The 23,858-nt window shown below is 34.6% G+C and overlaps 1 protein-coding gene across 5 annotated transcripts in view; it reads left to right on the forward strand.

The window, feature by feature from the left end:
* LOC138155352 (myosin-IIIb-like) overlaps positions 1–23,858 on the forward strand; it is a 381,066-nt gene that overhangs the window by 28,713 nt on the left and 328,495 nt on the right. The gene's annotated exons all lie outside the window — the stretch shown is intronic.

Consider the following 23,858-nt stretch of genomic DNA (forward strand, 5'->3'; position numbering starts at 1 on the left):
GAAGGAAGGAAGGAAGGAAGGAAGGAAGGAAGGAAGGAAGGAGCTGTGATTAGACTCTGAGGGAGGTAAAGAGAAGATAGGCAAGGAAGCTAAAACAGAGAGAATCAAATATAGAGCACTGGTGCTGAGCATACTCCTTGCTCACCACCCTCTTCTTTATGAAGGGGAGCTACAATAAAAGGAAAAGTATAAGACAATAGGATGGAGGGAAATATATAAGTGAATGTGAATGGTATGAACTCATCTATAAAAGAGAAGAGGATAGTAGAATAATAAGAAAGCAGAATGCAATTGATCCATGAAACAAATTTGTTTACAAGAAATATACATTATACAAAGATCCACAGAGTTAAAAAATAAGAAACTAGAGGAAAATCTATTAGCTTCAGCTGAAGTAATAAAGGCAGGGATAGCAGTCATGAATTCAGACAAGGCAAAAAGAAAAGTAGACTTGATTAACAGAAATAAGCAGGGAAACTACATTATGCTGCAAGATACCATAGACAATGAATTAACATCAATACTAAACATAGATGCACTACATGAAATAGCATCTAAATACTTAAATGAAAAGTTAATGAGACATGGGCAAAAACAGAGATTAAAACCATAATGGGGAAGGAAGGAAACAAGGAAACAAGCATTTATTAAGCACCTTTCTTGTGCCAGACACCTTGCTAAGTGATTTTTATAAATATCTTATTTTATCCTCACAATTCTGAGAGGTAGTTGCTATTATCAACCTCATTTTATAGTTGAGAAAAATGAGGCAGATAGAGGTTAAATGACTTGCTCAGAATTATATAACTATGATTATAGCCATAATCATGTAACATATGAGTGTCTAGGGCTGGATTAAACTCAGGTCTTCCTGATTCTAGGCCCAGTCCTTTATCTACTATGTCACTTATGTGTCCAATTTCAATGTATCCTTCTCAGACCTAGACAAATCTAACCAAAAAAGAAGAAAAGTTAATAATTTGAATCGAATTTTTGTAAAGTTAAATAGATATCCTTCTGTTAATTATCGAATTAAAATAAGAAAGGAATGTTGATATTTGTAAGCTATACATGACATCTTTGCTAACTTCACAGACAAATTTGAAAAGCAAAAATATTAAATACTTTCTTCATGGATTACAATGTAATAAAAAATTCAGTAAAGAGCCAATAAAGATATGACTAAAATTAGTTAGAAACTATATCACTTAATCCTAAAGAATTGGTGGTCAAACAATAGGTAATGTCTTAAAAAATAATGACAATGGAAAAACATACCAAAATTTTGGGATGCAGTCAAAACAATCCTTAGGGGAAACTTTATATCTATAAAGACTTTCATCAGCAAAAGAAAGAACAGGTCAATGAATTAAAAAAAGAAAGCCATCAAAAAAATACTAAAAAACCAAAGTGAAAAAACAAGTAAATTAACAAAATGGAAAGCAAAAAAGCAGTGAATTTTTTTTTTTTTAAAAGCCTAAGATTTGGTGGGTTTCTTTTTTGAAAAAAATAAAAAGATAAGCCACTAGCTAATTAAATAAATAAAAGAAATAGGAAAATCAAATTCCCAGGATGAAAATTTTAAAAGGTGAATTCATAACAAATGAAAAAGAAATTAAGAAAAGTATTTGAAACTATTTAACTAATGATATATCCATAAATCTAACAATCTATCTTAAATGGATGAACATTTAAAATATCTAATGCCCAGATTAACAGAACAAGAAATAATGGACTTAACCCAATCTCAGAAAAAGAAGTTTAAAAATTGAAAAAGTCTCCTTTGGCAGCAGAGGGAAAGGACCAAATGAATTTACAGGTGAATTCTATAAAAATTTAAAGAACAATTAACTCCAATATTACACAAGCTATTAAAAAGTAGAAAGAATTCTGCCAAATTCCTTCTATTCTATAAATAAGGTCGAAATACCTAAAACAGAATAAGAAAACTATATAGACTAATATCTCTAAAAAAATATTGATGCAAAATTTTTAAATAGAATATTAGCAAGGAGACGACCACCATGTATTACAAAAATGTACACTATGACCAGGCTGGATTTATATCAGGCTGGTTCAGTATTAAGAAAACTATCAACTTACCAGACTAAACTAGGATGTACTAGAAAATAAATATCACATGGTTTTGTCAGTAGAAGCACAAAAAGCTTCTGAAAAGGTACAACACCTGTTTTTATAGAACCATAAGAATAAAAAAAAAGAGGTCATTCTTTAGATTTATATGGTATACATTTATCAATAGAACCTTTAACCGTTTTTTGCAAATACAGCAAACAAGATGCTTTTACTATTGTTTTTACCCCCAAACCTCCATACTGGTACATTTCTTCATATTATCTATCTTTGATTGTTTTTTTCCAAAAGAGTTGACTTGTTTCTTAGTCACTGTTACCAAGGTCTTTGCATAAGTCCTTTAATACACCCTGTCCTTTAATAACATAGACTGAAATCAGAAAATCCAAAACCTAAACGAGTTACTATTTGCTGGGCATCATGGCCACTATTCTCCTATGACTATCTGTTTAAGGCTAATACTATAATTCTTAAATATATGCACATATATGCCACAATTTTTATTTTGAAATATAACTTTAATTTATAGCCATTTTGTTCCTTTAACACAACATAGGCAGCAACTCTGATTTATCAAATGGTCAAAAAGAGGAAAAATCACTACAGTTCTCTTGGCCCATGTTCTCCTTATAAATTGAAATGAAATATGTTTCCATTTAAGATTAAAGGTTCTTTCCTTTTAATTCCACATCTCATACTAGAGAAAAAGACTCCGAAACCATTTACAGTTTATTAATTCATCCCACTATAAAATCTATTTATAATAGGACTTTAGGGTCATTTTTTCCTACTAAAAGATAACTGTAGGCACTTTAAATCAAATGAATTAGAAACCAAGTCATTATAACTGTAATCTCTCTACTTAGAGATGGATCATAACTTAACATTTTTCTAAGAATTTGGGTCAAGTTAATAGAAACTATATTTTCTCTTTAGAACCCAGGAGGTTTTCCTGCTTCTAACTGTCTGGTCCATATGTTAAAAGCATATAAAAGTTAATAGTTTTTGTTTTTCTGCCAGTGTGTTGTGTGCAAAGGAAGGCTTTAAACCACAGCTGTGCAAAAATGTAACAATTGTGAACTTTGCCGGATTGCAGATGTGGGACATCAGTAAACTAAATTAAATGGAGCTTAACTGAACGTGAGGGTTTGGGAGAGAAAGAGAACTGATTATACTTTAAGTTCATGTTTGCATGAGTCTAGTTATGAGAGTGCTCATAAAGTCGCCTATAGTTCGATAGGTATACACAGGTGAGTTGTGGGTTTTCTAGGTACTTAGGTGTCGTCTGGTTTTGCTAAACAACTTGTGGAATTCAGGGTGACCAGAAAAAGATAGTCAATCAAGTTGATGATACTAGTAGGATTTAGAGTTAGGACGGTCCTTTCGTAAAGATCATCTGATGCAATTTCCTCAGTATCTCCATTAGAGAAGCCAAAAAAAAAAAGTGAAAACTCCTACTGTTGAGACAATTACATTTAATTGAATGGACAACTTACAAAGATTGTATATTGGTGGAACACATATAGGATAGATGCTACAAATAGACAATGAATGAGTTTGGTTCAGTATTAAACAGGAGGAGGGTGGCTGGATTATTGCCTTTGGGAAATTGCAAAGATCTTTTCTTTACCATGTTTTTCTGGAGACAAAGGCTCTTTTTAAAAAAATGTCACTATTTTCTCAGTGTTATTGAATAGGAACACTACAGTCTCTGGAGAATTGAAATAGAGGATCACTTAAAGGTCAGTGAAGGGCACATCATCAGTGTGAGCACATGACAAAGAATTGTTGTTTGTCCTTTATTTTGGAAGATCAATGACACCAGGAAGGTGATATCATGACATGTAAGTGAATTGGATGTAAGTGAGGCAGGGCTATGCAAAGTCATCAACCTCACTGTCTTCTCTGGAGCCATCTGGGTCCAGTGGCAAGATATAGATCAGTACGACTGAAGATGGCCCCAGATGAAGAGTTAGGGAGTAGCTGTAAAGGTATTATCATACAAATGGTAATCAAAAGGTGGTTAGAATTATGAAGGGGTGGTGTAAAGGATGTTATCAAACCAATGCAAAAATGGAGCTAGGTTGATCATGAAAGAGGAATTAAAGGATCATTGATAAACAACACATGGTCCACAATGGTATATTCACAAAGTCAAGATGTAGTAGTAGTCTGACACAGTGGATAGAACCCTAGATCTGGAGTCAGGAAGATCTGAGTTCAAGTTAGACCTCAGACACTGTGTAACTCAGGACATGTGGCCCTGGGTAAATCACTTTAGACCTCTCAGCCTGTTTTTTTTCTTCTGTAAAATGGGGATAATAATAATACCTACATTATATGGTTATTGTGAAGATCAGATGGGATAAAAGCATGTAGTAATGTGCTATATAAATGCTAGTTATTATCATTAGCTAGTAGAGTAACTGGATGTGATTTACATCTTGGGGTTTGATGAATTTAATAATAATAATATGTGATTGATAGCTACTCAATAAAAGATATTTTTTCCTCAAATTTTTAACATTTCTGTTTAAAGTTTTGAGTTCCAAATCTTATCCCTAAGCTATCAGAAATAGGTTATACATGTGCAATTATGTAAAACATTTCCGTATTATTCATTTTGTACAAGAAGACTTGAACAAAAGGAGAAAGAAGGAAAGTGAAAAATAGCATGCTTCAGTCTGTATTCAATCAGCATCAGTTTTTTCTCTGGAGGAAGATAGTATGCTTCATCATTAGTCCCTTGGAATTGTCTTAGATCATAGTATTGCTGAGAATAGCTAAGTCGTTCACAGTTCTTCATCAACAATATTGCTGTTGCTGTGTACAACATTCTTCTGGTTCTATTCCCTTCACTATGCAGCAGTTCACTGTGATGCATCAGTCTTTCCAGGTTTTTTTTTAAACCATCCTGCTTGTCATTTCTTATAGCACATATTCCATTACAATCATATACCACAGCTTGTTCAGCCATTCCCCAACTGGGCATCCCTTTGATTTCCAATTCTTAACCACCACAAAAAGAGCTGCTATAAATATTTTTGTACAAATAGGTTCTTTTCCCTTTCTTTGGATGTCTTTGGGATATAGACCTACCAGTGGTATTGTATAGGGTCTTTTTAAAGATGATTTTAAAGTTATCCTAAAAATTCTATACTTTCAGAAAAGCACTCTCAAGATCTTCAGTATAACACATCTTTGTTTTCTTGTCTATTCACTTAATGTCACCATAGGAACAAATTAATCAATCAATAAGCATTTATTAAGTGCCAACTATGTGAGAGACAGTGTGGAACAGTGGATAGGGTTGGTCTCAGAACAAGGAAGATCCAAGTTCAAGGCCCACTTTTGACACATACTAATTTCTGAACCTGGGCAAAAACACTTAACCTCTTGGTGTTCTGGGTGACTCTCTAAAACTCTATATGACAGAGAAAATGCTGATCTGTACTGGTAGAGGGAATTTCCCTATATTAATAAAATCATAAGTCTAGTCTCTGCCTGTATCCTACCATGTACCAGCCATTGTGGTAGCCCTAAGGATACAAAAAAAAAGCAAATAAACAAAACAACAACAATGCACAAAAACAAAAGGGAAACATACCCATCTTCTAGGATTTTAGTCTAGCTAGAAATGGCAGCTTTATAAAGATACTTATATACCAAATAAATAAAAGATGATTTAAGGGGAAGGCATGAGAAGCTAGGTAGTAGGGGTGGAATCAAGAAAGTTTCTAAAGAAAGTGATACTTGAACAGATTCTTAAATAAAACCAGGAATCTTAAGAGAGGAAGGGAAGAGAAGAATACATTTCAAGGATTGGGACAGCTGGTGTGAGGTATAGAATTACTGAACTAGAAGATGTAGAGCAGAAAAAAGGCCAGTTTGCCTGGACCATGGAATGTGGAAGAGGGAGAAATGTACAATGAGACTGGGAAGATAGATAAATGGGAGCCAATTTGGGATGGGCTTTAAAAGCTAAATGGAAGTTTATATCTTATGGTAGAGGCTTTGGGGAGCCACTGGACTATATTGAGTAGAGGATAAAATCTTCAGAGATTGATGTAAAGAAGGAGAAAATGGTAATGACGTCAAGGGGTTTTGAGATGAAGAGAAGAGGTGAAGAAGGAGTTCATGCTGAATGGCCTCTATTTTCTCTGTATAGTTCGAGGCAAGGTCCTTAGTTGTAAAGGAAATGGAAGCAGGTGGTATTTATGTGTGCATGGAGTGGATTTAAAAAAAGAAGGTTCAGAACAGCTGCTAATGGAAGAGTTAGAAAATCAATTAGAGAGGAACGGGGAAAAAATTGCCTTGATACAGTGAGTACCCAGTTTATATTATATAACACAAATTTGCCATGGTCTCATCTACATGGCTGTAGGTATGACTCCCTCGGTTGTGTTAAGCATCATGTGAGTAGGAGCAAAGGAAATAGCTGGAGGGAGTAGTGAAGGATAAGGTAACAAGGATTCAAGAACTACAGGATAGGTTTGATTAAGCTCTAGAGAGAATGGTTGGCAAAAAACATAACTTTAAGTGATAGCAGTAGCTGGGGTTTATGAGAACAGCAACCTAAAAAAACCCCAGTAAATTATTAGGTCTCCTGATATTTCTTTCTTTTCCTAATAGTTCATAGGATAAGGAGGAGAAAGCAGAATTTGAGAATAATCTCTGACCTCTTAACCAGAGTAGTTAAGAACCCTCAATTTGGATAACAACACTAACAAATTTGAACAAGTTACCAATGATGCTTCTATGAGAAAAGAGATGATTGAATAGAGTGCTCTGCTCTGGATGACATTTAAACACTGGCAATATTAAAAAGTGATAACATCGGAGAGGTATTCACTGTTTATTAAAAACAGTCTTCCAAAGATGTTGTTATGGATCTAATATAGGCCAGTGAGACAGACCTTTTTGCAAAAATCTTTGGTCAATTATTCATAATTTATTTTATATTTTCCTATTTTTAATTAGACACTGACTATTTAAATGAACATTTGATTACTGTCAATTTACCAGTGAAAAGTCATAGTAAATATTTTTGTTTCCATAAATTACTTTTTCATATTTTTTCTCAATTTTTATTTTTCTCAATTACTAGTAAAAACAATTTTTAACAGTTTTTAAAAATTGTGAGTTCCAAATTTTTTCTCTTTCCAGCACCTCATAGAAGGTAAGTAATTTGTTAAGGCTATACATTTGAAGTCATGCAAAATGTTTTTCCATGTTAGCATGTTGTGAAAGAAAACACAGACAAAAAAATTAAAGAAAGTAAAAAATAGTATGCTTTGATCTACATTCAGACTCCATCAGTTTATCTGGAAGTGAATAGAATTTTTCATCATAAGTCCTTCAGAATTGTCTTGGATCTTTGTATTACTGAGAATAGCTGAATCATTTGCAGTTGACCATTGTACAATATTGCTGTTAATGTGTACGATGTTCTCTCCTGGTTCTGCTCACTTCAGTTGCATCAATTCATGTGAAGTTCAGGTTTTTCTGAAAGCATCTTGCTTATTGTTACTTATAGCAAAGCAGTATTCCATTACATTCATATAGGAATCATTTGTTCAGCCATTTCCCAATTGACAGACATTTCCCAATTTCCAATTTTTTGCACCACAGAATGAACTGCTATAAATATTTTTTTGTACATGTAGATCCTCTGCTCTGATTTTTTTGGAATCTCTTTGAGATACAGACTTAGTAGTGCTGTTACTAGAACAATGGGTATGCACAGTTTTATAGCATTTTTGGAATAATTCCAAATGGTTTTCCAAAATAATTGGATCAGTTCACAACTCTTCCAAGACTGCCTTAGTGTCCTAATTTTTCCACATCCACTCCAACATTTGTCATTATCCTTTCACATCATGTTAGCCAATCTGATAGGTATGAGGTGCCTCAGACTCATTTTAATTTGCATTTCTCTAATCAATAATGATTTAGAGAATTTTTTCATATGACTATAGATAGCTTTGATCTCTTCTTCTGAAAACTACCCATTCCTATCCTTTGACCATTTAGCATTCAGGAAATGACTTATATTCTTATAGATTTGACTCAGTTCTCAATATATTTGAGAAATGTGGTCTTTGTCAGAGAAACTTACTGTAAAAATTCCTCCACCCCAGTTTTCTGCTTTCCTTCTAATCTTGGTTGCATTGATTTTGTGTGTGAGAAAACATTTTAAATTTAATGTAATCAAAATTATCCATTTTATATCCCATAATGTTGTCTATCTCTTGTTTGGTCATAAATTCTTCCCTTCTTCATAGATCTGACAGGTAACCTATTCCTTGCTCTTCTAATTTGCTTATAATATCACCCTTATGTCTAAATCATGTACTCATTTTGACCTTATCTTGATCTACAGTGGGAGATGTGCCTCTATACCTAGTTTCTATCATACTGCTTTCCAGTTTTTCTAAAAGTTTTGTTCAAATAGTGATTTCTCATCCCAAGAGCTGGGATCTTTGCATTTATCAAGCAGTAGATTACCACATTACTGTGTATTTTGTACCCAATCTATTACACCAATCCATCACACTATTTCTTAACCAGTACAAGAGTGTTTTGATGATTACAGTTTTGTAATACAATTTGATATCTGATACAGTTTGACCACCTTCCATCACATTTTGTTTTCATCGATTCCCTTGATATTATTGACCTTTTGTCCTACCAGATGAATTTTTGTTATTATTTTTTCTAGTTTTATAAAATAATTTTTTGGTACTTTGATTGGCAAAGCACTGAATAAGTCAATTAATTTAGGTAGAATTGTCATCTTGTTGTATTGGCTCAGTGTACCCACAAGTAGTATTTTTTACTTTATTAGGGTGGAAAGTGTTTCATAATTTTGTTCATATAGTTCCTAGGTTTGTCTTGGCAGGTAGATTACCAAGTATTTTACATTTTCTATAGTTATTCTAAATGGAATTTCTCATTCTATCTCTCCCTACTGAACTTTCATAGTAATATATAGAAATGATGATAATTTTCATGGGTTGTTTCTATCCTGCAAATTTGCTAAAATTATTAATTACTTCAACTACTTTTTAAAAAAAAAAATTATTCTCTAGGATTCTCAAAGTATACCATCATATTATCTGAGTGGTAGTTTTGCTTCCTCACTACCTATCCTAATTCCTTCAGTTCTTTTCTAATTCCTTCTCTTATTGCTGTAGTTAGCATTTTTAGTATAACATTGAATAATAGTGGTGATAATGGGCATCCTTGCTTCACCCTGATCTTATTGAGAAAACTTCTAGTTTATCCCCTTTAGAGATTAATGCTTTTTTAATATCTTTAGATAAATATTACTCATCCTTTTAAGGAAATGATGAGTAAGTAAAAAAATAAACAAAAGCAGAGGTAGCAATCATGATCTCAGCAAAGCAAAAGCAAAACCAGATCTGATTAAAAGAGACAAGCAAGAAAACATCTTGCTAAAAGGTACCATACCCAATAAAGTAATATCTGTATAAAAATTATATGCACCAAATGGTATGGTACTCAAAGTTTTAAAGGAAAAGTTAAGTGAATTATAAGAGAAAAAAGACAGTAAAACTATACTAGTGGGGGAAATCTCACTTTCCCCCCTCTTGGAACTAAATAAATCTAACTAAAAAATGTTTTTAATAGGAATGAGTATTGTATTTTGTCAGAAGCTTTTCCTGCATCTATAAATATGATAAGATTTTTGTTGCTTTTGTTATACTCAATTATATTGATATATTCTCAGTTGTACTGATAGTTTTCCTAATATTACACCAGACCTGCATTTCTGGTATAAATTCCATGTGGTTGTAGTGTATAATCTTTGTGAAATATTTGTGTAATCTCCTTGCTAGTATATTACTTAAATTTTTGCATCAATATTCATTAGAGAAGTTGTTCTACAGTTTTCTTCTTCATCTCCTTCTCCTTCTTCTTTTTCTTCTTCTTTTTGCAGGGGTGAGGGGAAAGGCATCAGTTCGGGTTAAGTGACTTGCCCAAGTTCACACGGCTAGTAAGTGTTAAGTGTCTGAGGCCAAATTTGAACTCAGGTCCTCCTGACTCCAGGGCTGGTGTTCTATTTACTGTGCCACCTAGGGTCTGTAGTTTTCTTTCTCTATTTTCTCTTTTCCTAGTTTAGGTGTTAGATTCATAATTGTGTCATAAAAGGAATTTTGTAAGACTCCTTCTTTGCCCATTTTCCCCAATAGTTTATATAGTATTGGAATTCTTTAAATGTTTAGTAGAATTCACTTGTGAATTTTTTTTAAAGATTTTTTCTTAAGGAGTGCAATGATGCCTTGTTTATTTCCTTTTTGTAAGATGGGGTTATTTAAATATTCTATTTCCTCTTCTATTAATGTGGGCAACTTATATTTTAGTAAATATTCATCCATTTCACTTAGATTGTTAGATTTATTGGCATATAATTGAGCAAAATATCTCCTAATATTTTAAAATTTCCTCTTAATTGGTGATAAATTCACCTTCTTAATTTAAAAATTTTTTTAAATTTATTTTTAGTTTTCAACATTCACTTCTATAAGATTTTGAGTTCCAATTTTTCCCCTCTCTCTCCTCCACCTTCCCCAAAACAGCATGCAATTCCATATAGACTATACTTATACAATCATATTAACCATATTTCTACATTAATCATGTTGTGAAAGAAGGATCAGAACCAAAAGGAAAAACCACAAGAAAGGGGGAGAGAAAAAAAAGATCAAATAGTACACTTCAATCTGCATTCAGACTTCATGGTTCTTTCTCTGGATGTGGACAGCATTTTCCATCATGAGTCCCTTGGAATTGTTTTAGATCATTATACTGCTGAGAAGAGCTAAGTATATCAAAGTTGATCTTTGCACAATGTTGCTGTTACTGTGTACAATGTTCTCCTGGTTCTGCTCACTTCACTCAACATCGGTTCATGTAAGTTTTCTTTTTTCTGAAATCTGCCTGCTCATCATTTCTTATAGAACAATAGTACTCCATTACATTCATATACCATGACTTGTTCAGCCATTCCTCAATTGATGGACATCCCCTTGATTCCCAATTCTCTGCCACCACAAAAAGAGCTGCTTTTATACATGTGTGTACTTTCTCCTCTTTTATGATCTTTTTGAGATACAGTCTTAGTAGTGCTATTGCTGTATCAATGGGTATGCACAGTTTTATAATTATACCCTTTGGATATTGTTTCAAATTGCTGTTCAGAATGGTTGGATCAGTTCAGAACACTACCAACAATGCATTAGTGTTCTAATTTTCCCACATCTTTTGCAACATTTATCATTTTACTTTTTTGTCATATTAATTGATCTAATAGCTGTGCATCCTCTTCATTTTTGATACTGATAATTTGGTTTTCTTCTTTCTTTTTTAAATCAAATTAACCAATGGTTTATCTATTTTTTTTCTTGTTGTTCTTCCTGAACATGCTCCTAATTAAACCATTAATTCAATGGTTTTCTTTCAATTTTATTCGTCTGTCCTTTGATTTTTCTAGATGTCCAATTTGATGTTTAATTGGGGTTTTAAATTTGTTCTTTTTTCTAGGTTTTTTTTTGTTACCTGTCCAATTCATTGATCTACTCTTTCTCTATTTTATTGATATACTAATTTAGAAACAAAAATTTTCTCCTAAGTACTGCTTTGACTGCATCCCATAAATTTTGGTATATTGTCTCATTGTTGTCATTCTCTTTAATGAAATTATTGATTTTTCTATGATTTGTTCTTTGACCCACTCATTCATTAGGATTAGATTATTTAGTTTTCAATTAATTTTAGCCTATCTTTCCATGGACTTCTATTGAATATAATTTTATTACATTATGATATGAACAGCATGTATTTAATATTTCTGCATAAGGTTACCCCAATACATGGTCAGTTTTTATGTGTGTGCCTTTATTGCTGAGGAAAAGAAATATTCCTTTCTATTCCCATCCAGTTTTTCTTCAGTGATCTATCATATCCAACTTTCCTAAAATTCTCTTCATCTTCTTAACTTCCATCTTCTTTATTTTTTGGTTAGATTTATCTAGTTTTAAGAGGGTGAAAGTGAGATTCCCCCACAAGTATAGTGTTACTCTCTTTTTCCTCTTATAATTCACTTAAGTTTTCCTTTAAAACTTTGGGTACTATACCATTTGGTGCATATAATTTTTATACAAATATTACTTTATTAGGTATGGTACCTTTTAGCAAGATGTAGTTTCCTTGCTTATCTCTTTTAATTAGACCTGGTTTTGCTTTTGCTTTGTTTGAGATCATGATTGCTACCTCTGTTTTTATTTTTTTTAACTTCAACTGAAGCATGATAGATGCTGCTCCAGTCCTTACCTGAATTATATATGTGTGTTCATATCTCTGCTTTATGTCTTTCTTGTAAACAACACATTGTAGAATTCTGTTTTTAATCCTCTCTGCTGTTGTATTCCATTTTGTGGCCGAGTTGATTCCATTCACATCACATTTATGATTACTAACTGTGTATTTCCCTCCATCCTATTTCCCCCGTTTATCCTTTTCTTTCTTTCTCCTTTTACTCTGTACCCCCTTAACAGGGTCTTTACCTCTGACCACCACCTCCCCCAATCTGCCCTCTCTTTTATCTGTCCCTCCTCTTTTTCTTGCCTCCCACCCCTCCTATTTTCATATACCCACCTGAGTATGTATGTTATTCCCTCTTTCAGCCAACTCCAATGAGAATAAAGTTCAAGCATGCCCACCCCCCCATCTTCCCCTCTACTGTAAAAGCTCCTTTATACCTCCTTTCTGTGAGAGAATTTACCCTATTCTACCTCTCCCTTCCACCTTCTCCCAGTGCATCCATTTTTATCACCCCTTAATTTTGTTCTTTTGGATATCATCCCATTATAGTCAACTCACACTCCTCTATCTATTTCCTAATAAAGTTCTTAGGAGTTACAGGTATCATTTTCCCATGTAGGAATGTAAACAGTTTACCTCATTGAATCTCTTGTGATTTTTCTTTCCTGTATATCTTTTATGCTTCTCTTAATCTTGTATTTGAAAAATCAAATTTTCTATTCAGCTCTGTTTTTTTTTTTAATCAGGAATGCTTGAAAGTCTTCTATTTCATTAAATTTCCATTTTCCTCCTGAAGGATTATACTCAATTTTGCTAGGTAGGTGATTCTTAGTGGTAATCCTCGTTCCTTTGCTATCAAAAATATCATATTCCAAATTCTGTGATCCTTTAATGTAGAAGTTGTGAAATCTTGTGTTGTCCTGACTATGCCTCCACAGCATTTGAAATTTTTCTTTGTAGTATTTCCTCCTTGACCTGGGAGCTCTGGAATTTGACTATAATATTCCTAGGAGTTTTCATTTTGAAATCTCTTTCAAGAGGTGATCAATGGATTCTTTTGCTTTCTATTTTACCCTCTGGTTCTAGGATATAAGAGCAGTTTTCCTTGATAACTTCTTGAAATATGATGTCTAAGCTCTTTTTTTTTTGCTCAAGGTAGTTCAGTAATTCTTAAATTATTCCTGGTTTCCAGGTCAGTTGCTTTTCTAGTGAGATATCTCACATATTCTCCTTTTTAAAAAAATTCTTTTTATTTTGTTTTATTGTTTATTGATATCTCATAGTTATTAACTTCCACTTGCCCAATTCTGATTTTTAAAGAATTATTTTCTTTAGTTAGCTCTTGCATCTTCTTTTCCATTTGGCCAATTCTGTTCTTTAATGAGTTGTTTTCTTCAGTGAAATTTTGTACATCTTTTTTCATTTACATGCTTCCTTTACCAAGCTGTTTGCTTTTTTTCATCATTCTCTTGCATCACTCTCCATTCTTTTCCCAATTTCCCCTCTATCTCTCTTATTTGATTTTTAAAATCCTTTTTGATATCCTCTAGGAATTATTTTTGGGCCTAACACCAATTCACATTTTTCTTTGAGGCTTTACATGTAGCCATTGTGGCATTATTATCCTCTTCCAGATTTGTGTTTTGAGCTTCTGTCACCATGGTAACTTTCTATAATCAAGTTCTTTTTTTACTTGTTTGCTCGCTTTCCCATCCTATTTCTTGACTTTCATTTTTTTTTTTTAAGCAATTGAGGTTAAGTAACTTGCTCAAGGTTACATGGCCAGTTATTTCTGGGTGTGGTGCTAAGTATCTGAGCCTGGATTTGATCCCCAGGTCATCCCAACACTGGAGCCAGGACTCTTACTTGCTGAGCCATCTGGCCACCCCTAAGCAATTAGGGTTAAGTAACTTGCTCAAGGTTACACGGCCAGGTGTTTCTGGGTGGGTAATAAGTGTCTGAGCCTGGATTCGATCCCCAGATCATCCTGACACTGGAGCCAGTGCTCTTACTCACTGTGCTACCTGGCCGCCCCATTGACTTTTAATTTTTTGTTAAAATTGAGCTCTGCTGTTGGAGTGTCTCAAGCTTCAGTTTTTTTTTATGCTGGTGTTTTCAGAGCAAATTTTGGGGACCTGTAAGTTTTCAGTTCTTCTAAGGAGTTGTGTGGTCACTGCTCTTCTGGCTTATTCTCTGTGAATGACCACAGTTATTCTTTTCCACCCTGGAACTGTGACCAGGGACCCCACTGCCCAGTGGCAGTGAGATCTAATGCAATTTTACTCTTCTTCACCCTGGGGACTGCAACCCTGACCTGTGACCCAGATCTCTATATGTTCAAGAAAATGAAGTACTGTACCCAGAGTCAGCAAAGTGTCATCTGTAATCTTCTCTGATCAGTTGTCTGGCACCCTTACCACCTGTGGGAGGAAAGCTCCAGAGGTCTCCACAGCTGATTCAGTCATCCCCAAGGCCTGTTCTTGTTTGCTAGGGCATGGCCTGCTCTGGATTGTGCTCCACTCTTACCCCAGTGAAACAGACCTTTCCTGTCAACCCTCTAAGTTGTCTTGGGCTGGAAAATTTTTTCACCCCATTCTTTTGTTGGTCCTGCTGCTCCAGAATTCATTTTGAAGCATCACTTTAAAGTTGTTTGGAGCGGAATTGGGGAGAGCTCAGGAGAGTCCCTGCCTTTTCCCTGCCCTCTTGGCTCTGCCACTTTTAAATGCTTTAAATGAATTGTGTCTTTTAAATGACTATACAGTTGAATTCCTTAATCTTAGCTTATTCTTTTTCTCCTAAGTGCAACATAAATAATAAGGTTATGAGACATAAATAGGTGTCAAGTAAATTTTATTAGGGATGAGGTATGACAAAAACAATGAAACCAATTCCACGAGCCATACCAAACAACTGCCTTATTACTTAACCTATTGACAACTGTAGCTACACTGGGGGAATGTGACACTGTGGGCCCAGTTGTAGAAAGCAAGAACCCTACATCCTCCCCAGAGGGACTCTTTTATGCCAGAGGACTATCTTGAAACAACAATATATTTAGACTTATAGATAAGCCTTGTTGTATTTGTAAAGCAAAAGTAAGAATTATTTTAATGGATTTTTTGGTCCTCTCTAGTCCATGGAAACCACAAATGGCACATGATAAAATCCATACATCTAGCCAGTTAATAACCTAACAGAAGTGGTGCAGCACAAGATGAGGTCAAGCCTTATCCTGAGCATCTATTTTACAGCCAAGATAGAAGAGCTCACATGCTTTCTTAACTAGAGGAGTAAAATCTTATCTCTAGGATTTAAAAATTAGTTCATTAATTTTTCCAATCCATAGAGACTGGACCTGTGATTTCAGTGGTATAGGAAACTCCAAGATGTGAAAACTCCCTCTACCAAGGCAGGTTGGTACCTTCTCTGTACCTAATAGTTTTAGAGAATTGCCTAGATTGGGTCAAGTGACTTATCAAAGGTCTCATAGCCTACATGTCAAAGGCAGGAATTGAATGAAGATCTTCATGGCTCCAAGGCTAGCTCTCTAAGTACTAGATATACCACAATGCCTCTCACTGGTACTTTGGTCCTTCTAGAGCCAGATTTCTTACCTGGGGTCCACTGATAAATTTTATTTTATTTTATTTTATTTTATTTTTAAGCAATAGGGGTTAAGTAACTTGCTCAAGGTTACACGGCCAGTTATTTCTGGGTGTGGTGCTGAGTATCTGAGCCCGGATTTGATCCAGGTCATCCCAACACTGGAGCCGGTACTCTTACTCGCTCTTACCTGGCTGCCCCTAAGCAATTGGGGTTAAGTAACTTGCTCAAGGTTACACGGCCAGGTGTTTCTGGGTGGGTGCTAAGTGTCTGAGCCCGGGATTCGATCTCCAGGTCTTCTCAAACTGGAGCCAGTGCTCTTACTCGCTGTGCTACCTGGCCGCCCCCCACTGATAAATTTTAAAGGAGTCTGTGAACTTGGGTGGGAAAAATAACATCTTTATTTTCACTAACTTCCAACTGAAATTTCACATTTTCTTTGACTATGCACAAAAACAACAAAATATTTTTTTCTGAGAAAGGGTCCACAGGCTTCACTATGTTAGCAAAGAAGTCCATGACACAAAAAAGGTTGAGAATCCCTGCTCTCGAGAGAATGTGCAGCTCCCTGCATACAAAGCAAAAATTGTTCATATGATTGATGTGTTTATAAAGCATACTGAGAATTTCAGTAACGTATACCAACATCTATGAAGGACAAAACAGGATTAGAAACAATAATGATGTTTCCTAAATAACTCCTGGTGTACAACTGATTGAGCAATATAGTTCATATTGAGAATCTCATTGCATGATTGAACACATGTTAACATGTCCCAACCTGTCTTGTCACACAGCACAAAAACTAGGAAGAACAAGGTGACTATTGACTTTTCACTGTCTCACTTCCCCTTCAACCAATCCACACTTCATTACCATCGCCTAGTACATAATGTAAATACAAATTCACATTCACATATTGCTTAATAAGTAGAAGTGATAGATAAATTCCATTTCAATTACTGACTTCAGCATAAAAACATAAAGCAACCAATTAATTTCTATATGACAAAATGCATATTGAACAGTATCGTTAGTAGTTTTGAATAATTTTTCAGAGGCTATTTATAATTTTTATTTCTTCCTTTGAGGACTATTTATAACCTTTAACCATTTGTTTACCAGATAATGATTATCTTAAAACATCAACTCCTTGAAGAAAGGGACTATTTTATTCTAGTCTGAATTCTTCACGTGTAGACAATTCTTGGTCCACAGTAGGTACTCAATAAATGCTTGTTGAATAAATGAATTAGATTCTGGATGTCAAATATTTTATCAATAGCTTAATGCAAAAAAAAGATTTTCCAGTCCATACTTTCTTTTCCTATTCTTACTGCATTAATTTTTGTATAAATGTTTTCAATTTTATTTTACCAAAATATTCATTTTTATCATCCATAAAACAAAATTTCTTATTTTTAAAATCCTTCATAAACAAAAATAATTACATTTCACTGCTAGTTAAAAATCTAGCCTTTCCACACTTATAAAAGAGAAAAATTTCCATTGGCCTCTAATTTTTTAAAAGTACAGCTCTATTTATCCATTTGGAATCTATTATAGAAAATTATGAAGATGCTAATCTAAATTTATTTTTACCAGATTCTTTTTAAAAATTTTTTTGCAATCCTTGTTGAATGAGGAACTCCTTACCTGATAACTCATAATCTTTGATTTATTAAATACTATACTTCTGCATATTTGTTTCTGAATTGTTTCCTTGTTTCTCCATTTTATTCAGCTGATCAACTATTTTTATTCTAATACATATAATCCTAGATAATTTTGATTGTTATTCACTTAAATTTTAGTTGGAAATCTAGTAGTCCCAATTGTCCCTTCCTTCTAACTTTTTTTTCCCCATTATATTCTTTGTTATTTATCACAATGATTCCTTTGATCTCCACAGCAACTTTTTGAGATGGGTATCATTGGTTTTCTCTTTGAAAGAGAAGTTAGGTTACGTTTTTTATCTCTTACCAGATTGTAAACTATGAGAGCAGGATCCATGTTGTATCTAAGCTTTATGTCTTCCCCATGGCCCAGGACTTAGTCCAGAGTTCTACACATAGTATAGTGTTTAATTAATAATAATGTAATTTATTAATTAAATGATTTATTTTTAATTTTATGATTTATTAATTAAATAATAATAATAATGCATTTAATAAATCTCCATTTATAAATCCTCCACTTACAAATCCTCCATCTGGGGATCAAGAACACTGTTAAATACTTCTTTGTCTCCACTGTACTTCTCTAGCATAGTGCCTTGCATTGGAGGTTCAGCAAAGTTGAATGACTTATCCAGAGTTATAGGGAGGGTAAATGACAGATCCAGAAGTTAGTTGAGGTCTTTGGACTCCAAGTCTAGTGTCCTACATAAAATTGCTTTTTACTGAGAATAGTGTTCAAAGTAAGACCTTGATTAGCTGGAAATATTAATAGAAATTCCCTTGGAGCATACGAGAAGAAAGTGTTCTACCCCAGGATGATAATGAATAGAATTTTTTCTCTAGCCATCTTTCTAAAAAAATTTGGAGATATATCCTAGGATCTGCACAGATTCCATTTAATCTCCTATACTTTCCACACTTACATCTATCACAGTGAAACTGTTTGTGTAATCAGAAAGCCAAATCAGTCAGAATTCCTCATTTTTCTAAACATTCCATTTAATCAAATCAACCAGTATTTACTGATTACCTACTGGGCAAGGCACTGTGCTTGGCTAAACAAAGAAGAATATGGCAGGATCTCTGACATCAGATTTAACATTTAGGATCATAGATCAAAGGAGCATAGATTGAAAGCTAGAAGGGTGCTCTGTTGTCATCCAGTCCAATGCTCTCACTTCACAAATGAGAAAACTGAGACCCAGAAAGACTTAGTGACTCTAATCAATACAATTATCCAAGACAATTCCAAAAGACCCGTGATAAGAAATCCCATCTGCCATGAAAGAGAACTGATGAACTCTGAGTGCAAATTGAAGCATACATTTTTCACTTTTTAAATTTTTCTTGCTTTTTTTGGTAAATGACTAATGTGGAAATATGTTTTGCATGACTTCACATGTATAATTGATATATTGTTTGCCTTCTCAATGGGCAGGGGAGGGATTCAAGGGAAGAAGAGAACTTGGAACTCAAAATTTGAAAACAAATTAATGTTAAAATAATTAAATACTACAGAAATATTTTTTTAATTAAAAAAGAAAGAAAGTTGAGATTCAGAGAGGTTGTATGACTTGTCCAGGGTCACAAAAATATCAAGTAATAAAGCTGGGTTTTAAACCCAATGTTTCAGAATATGTGTCAAGCTCTCTTTGCTCATCCAAATTTAGTTGGGCAAATGATGTATGTGAAAAGCTAAAAGTTAAATAACAAAGCAGGGCTAACCTATTCTAGACAATAAAAGAGTTCTGACAAAGCAGTACATGTTTAACTGAATAGTGCATGACAAACATAAAATTCTGAGACAGTTTTAGGTTCTGTATTACCAATGGAAATCTTTAGCCTTTTGCAAAGAGTCCTTAGTACAGACTGGCCTATGACCTCCATCTCATTCATCTTATTGGACATACATAATAATGTGCTACTGACTGTGGGATGGGTTCAGTAGGCTTCTGTAAGTCTCATATTCTCTATTGTGAATATGCATATTCACAAATACTCAGCACCTCCCAGATGACTGTGTCCAGGACTTTGGAAAGTAGAATTTAGAAAGTTATGCCAGGCATGGCCTTTAAAGTAGGTAAATGTAGACAGCTTCAAACTGGCCTTTGCAAGTAGGATTGTTTCATTCTTTGTATTGATATCCCCAGGACTTAGCAAAGTGCCTGTCACATAATGTGCACTTAGTAAATCTTTATTGATTGATTTACTTTAGATCATTATTAATAACCATTTCTTGAGTTCCTGCTATGCACAGCTGAGCTGTCAGTATAAGCCCCAGACCCTGCCTTCAAGAGAAACACAGTATTTTTAAAGGAAGAGGACATATACCCAAACAGATAAATGGCCATATGGGATGCCATAGCTCTCTGACCTTGGACAAGTCATTTTTAAACCCTTTGATCCTCAGTTTCCTTCTCTGCAAAATAGGGGAAATGATGCTGCCATTCCTTGGATACTTCACAGGAATTGTTGTTTGTAAAAATTTAACATACCACATAAATGTCAGCTACTGTATTGTGTAGCAATACTAGCTAGAATTAGCATGAAGAGATGCTAATTCTAATGTTCCATAGTCAGAAAAGCAATCTATGTATTTCCTGTGTTGGGCATTTATCCCAGTTGGGATAAAAACAAATCTAAATTGATTTTGACTTGTCTAAAAATCTATAGAAAAAGACCTTGCTTGATTTGGAAATTAATTAAAATCATATATTTATTCTGGAAATTTATCACAGCTATTCAAATTATTGCAGCTGCATGGATCCAGGAGCTGAAAGAGATATAAAATCCAAATTTATTTTGAATCTATAAGAAATCAGACCATGGGAACCCATAAATATTCTTAAAAATTGAACCTTCAGCCTACAATTTTTCATTAGCCCATCAAATCCATTAAGTTCACTTTCTTTTGTGGCATTATCCCCATGATTCTGGTATGGGATATCCTCATTGAAATTTTCTTGACTAGTGGGGATTTTGTGAACTGGTAAAATGTGTGTGGTCCCAAGTTCTCTAAGATACTCAGCTGTCCTGCTGTGGGGTTGAAAGAAGGGCCTCTTTCAACTTGAGCATCAATACCAAATCAGCAGAGTTGTCCTCCAGCAGTTCGGAGTTCTCTTACATGCATCCTTTATAAGTCCTGGACCAGCGTCATCTACACTCCAAAGTGGAAAAAAAAAAGGATTCTAAGAGTCTCTCATGTGACTAGTGATTTGTTTAGCATTTTGCTTAATACATTGCTCAATGTCTTGTTGACCCCTAGAGGGCAGCTGTAATGTCCTGAATGTTGAAAGAGCTGGGAATGAAGGACATGACTGAGACACAGAATTCTAGAGCTGGGAAGGTTCCCTAGAGATCCTTGAGTTCAGGGGGTCTTAACCTGGGGTTCTTGAAAATTTTTTTCATTGTATAGCTTTTTAAAATATTTATTTTATTTTTAATTTATGGAATAAAATAAGCATTTTCATAACATAGTATAGTAAAAAAATGTTTTCAAATGAAACTGCAAATTTTTTATGTACAACTTGCTATTCCTTTTAAATATCATATAAATTTGTTTTTTTCCTTTTTTTCCTCCCTCCCCGTGCCTAGAGATGACTACCATTAGACACAAATGTGTGTGTATGCTGATGTCTCCCTTCATATATCCCTTGTAGTTAAATTGATTTTTTAAAATATATTTTGATAACTGTATGTCAATATAATTGATTTCCTTTGTAATCCTATGTATTTTATACTTTTAAAAACATTATTCTGAGAACATGGCCAAAGGTTTTGCTAGGTTGCCAAAGAGATCCAACACATGAAAAAAGGTTAAGGGCCCCTGATTTAGTTCAATCCTCTTATTTTACAAATGAGACATAGAAGATCCAGAGTGACAGAACTAGAACCCAGGAATTAGGCAATGATCTCCTTGTCAATAGATATCATCTTCACTCCAGCTTGCCCACATCCACTTACAAAAAGCCAGAAGACACTTCAATTAGATTGGTTCTGGACTAAGTTGCATATCATATGGAAGTGGGGGGATTCCAGAAGATTAGTCACAAATCAGGGGATTCTTTTCTTGGCTGGAGTCAGGATCTCTACAGGGAGACATTATAGTTATCTCTTCCACATCATAACTTTCCCAATCAAGGTTTCAATATATACTGGATTGGCATAAGAAATTAAATGGTTCCATCAGTGTTTTGTACCCAAAGTTAGAAAATGTCTTGTCAGCAAGAGATTACCCTTTAAAGGTGTTATTGCTTCTGGACAATGCCCCTGGCAACCCAGAACCCCATGAATTCCACATTGAAGGTGCTGAAGTCATCTACATGCCACCTAACACATTTCTCACTCAGCCTCTTGATCAAGGGGTAATATGGACATTTAAGGCACACTACATACTCCACTCAAATTTTTTTTATGTCTTTTGTTATATATGTTCAGTATTATTCTCAAATTTGTTTCATTTTTAAAGATTTTCATATTTATTTTATATTTCTATTTCTTTTTCATACCATAATTTTAGTTAACATTGACCTATATATACCATGTACATATATATATATATATATATATATACATTATATATATATATATACATATACCAAATACTTAACCCAAATTTTACAATGAGGTACTATAAAAGAAAAAAATTCAGACTTCTTCTCTGGCACAAAGGAAGTACCAAAAGATTTTATGCTGATTTTCCAGATGGGGGGAGGGGCATGCCACTCCCTTACCTGCCCCACCTTTGCAATGTGGAAGGGATTATTATTGATGGGGACTGTCAGTGATAGCCAAGTCCTGGGAGTATTCACAGGGGCCTCACCTAGATTTTTGATAAGACTGCTGCTGGAGGTTAAGGATGACTTTGAATGGAGAGACCCAGCCCTCCATTTCTGGGTATTCACTAGTATTTAGTGACTGTTGACTATCTGCTAATTTTGAGCTAAGGAAGCAACCTGTTTGACTCCTGAGCTAACCTGGTAGTGTGCTCAAAAGCCCAAATAGAAAAACTCACTTTCTTTCCTTCCTGTTGCCATGAGGTTAAGAACTCTCTAGAGTTCTAGAGGGCCAGTGGGGAGGGAAGGACTGCCTTTCTCCTCCAACCAGGCCTATCTGGAGGTACATGGTCTCCCAGGCAAGTCCACTGTCCCTCATTTTTCCATTGAGGCTTTTTGTGTAGGCATCTAGGTAGTACAATAGATAGAACTCTGGGCCTAGAAGCAGGAGTGGGGAGCCTGTGGCCTCAAGGCCACATATGGCCTTCTAGGTCCTCAAGTGCAGTCCATTGGCTGAATCCAAACTTCACAGAACAAATCTTCCTAATAAAAGGATGTGTTCTGTAAAACTTGGACTCAGTCAAAAGGCTGCACCCAAGGACCAAAAGGCCACCTGTGGTCTTGGGGCTATAGATTCCCCACGCCTGATAGTCAGAAAAACCTGAATTCATCATCTGCTTAGAGACACTAATTACATAAACATAAAAAAGTCACTTTGCAACATTTGCCTGCCTGATTTTACTCAGTTGTAAAAAGGATATATACTAATAGCACCTACCTCCCAGGACTGTTGTGAAAATCAAATGAGATCATATTTCTAAAGCACTTAATATAGTGCCTGGCATATAGTAGGAGCTTAATAAATGTTTGTTTCCTTCCTTCCTTGTATAAACTCCTAATTCTGTCTCAGGAACCAACCAAACAGGCAATTTTCTCACCACAAAGAAAGTAGACAGAAAACAGTTGCCAAATATGTATGTATGTGTGTGTTGGAGTGCGGTATCAGGATCTCTAATTTCATATCAATAGTCATAAAGTTCCAAAAGCAGGCTCACTAAACATTTGTGTGGGTCCTCTGTGCGTGGTGCCTGGCCTGAGCTCTCATTGGCCAATTCCCCATGACATTAGAACTTCCTATTCACCTAGGGCTTCCCTAGAAAAAGAACCAACCTGAGTTGAGGCTATGGATAGAGTTAATTATAAATTCTCTCCATTCCATCTCAGATAGCTGCAGACTCCTTCTTGAATATCCTGGGTTGTAGAGACAGCTATGAGTACCCTATATTTATTTGTTTGTTTGTTGGCTTGTTTGTCTTCAATGAACTACCCTCTACAATCCAAATATTTATTATATATATAT

The sequence above is a fragment of the Petaurus breviceps genome, unplaced genomic scaffold (assembly GCF_028583685.1).
Source record: "Petaurus breviceps papuanus isolate PSGF00001 unplaced genomic scaffold, PetGlider_PUasm1.0 91133, whole genome shotgun sequence".
NCBI lineage: Eukaryota > Metazoa > Chordata > Mammalia > Diprotodontia > Petauridae > Petaurus > Petaurus breviceps.